The sequence below is a fragment of the Tinamus guttatus genome, unplaced genomic scaffold (assembly GCF_059628265.1).
Source record: "Tinamus guttatus ecotype Peru unplaced genomic scaffold, ASM5962826v1 Tinamus_guttatus_pri_ptg000030l, whole genome shotgun sequence".
Taxonomy (NCBI): domain Eukaryota; kingdom Metazoa; phylum Chordata; class Aves; order Tinamiformes; family Tinamidae; genus Tinamus; species Tinamus guttatus.
The window spans coordinates 2,147,600-2,148,679 of NW_028288564.1; positions in this window are offsets into that span (position 1 = coordinate 2,147,600).

Sequence of the window (1,080 nt, forward strand, 5' to 3'; positions counted from 1 at the left end):
GAAATGGTATTTTTCTGTTTTGACTTGACTAAAAATATAGTCTTGGTTATATTTTTTTGTGGTAAAGGTAGATTGATAATAGGAAGGCAAGGGTCTACAAAATGTTGCAGCTGCATAAAACCTGCATAAAACTTTTAATGACATCTGTGGAAGTCCTGGGGTAAGAATCAGAGGTAGTAAGTGAGCTGTAACTTCACAAAAGAATGACTAGCTATGACTATTAAGCCTGAGATTGGAAGTTTGTGCTTAAAAACAGGGGAAAGTGCAGCGTCATTCTTTAGTGTGATGCCTGTGCTTCAGTGAAAAGACTACTCATACAGAGACACCAAGGGAAGATTCTCAATACAAAGGCCAGCTTCCTGAGAATAACTTGAAAGAGAAGGGAAAGAGCATTTGCCAGTAAGTGCATGATTAAGAAGTCACATCCTTCTCTCTCGCTTTCCATGTTTGCACACATGTCATTTGCACAGCTCTTCTGCACGGGTGTGTTAGGCTCTGTTCCATGTTCTTCAGCAGAATAGGGTGTGTTTTCTTTTCTTGTTTCTTTTTTTTGTTTGTTTTTTTCATGAAAAAATACATTGCTGCCATGTTATTGTTTTTATTATGAACACAGCACTTTTAAAAATTGTTTCAGTCATCTTCTTTTTCCTTTTCTAGCCTATGTTGCCTTTCACTGTCTTAATTTATTTGTGTACTAGTAAAATGTATAAACCTGTTTATACATCCTGCTCATATCCCAACTGGAATGTTTTAATTTTCTTATTCACTTGTTTATTTTCATTTCCTCTGTGATGTTTTTATAGTGTTAAATCATTCCTTGGAATGCATACTTTTACTAAATGGTGTTCTTATATCCATCTTAAGCTCTGGGGAATCATGCTCACTACTTAAATACTGCCTTATTCAGGACTGAGATCAATCTGGACATAAGAGTAGAAGGAGTTAGCTCCCTTAGCTCACTTTGAGAATAAACTGTTCAGTAACTGTGTTTTTGGTGTCTTTTTTTTTTCTTATATATATATGTTTCAGCAATCATTTGACAGAGCCAAAGGACATAGATATTTTAATTATTTTCTCCCA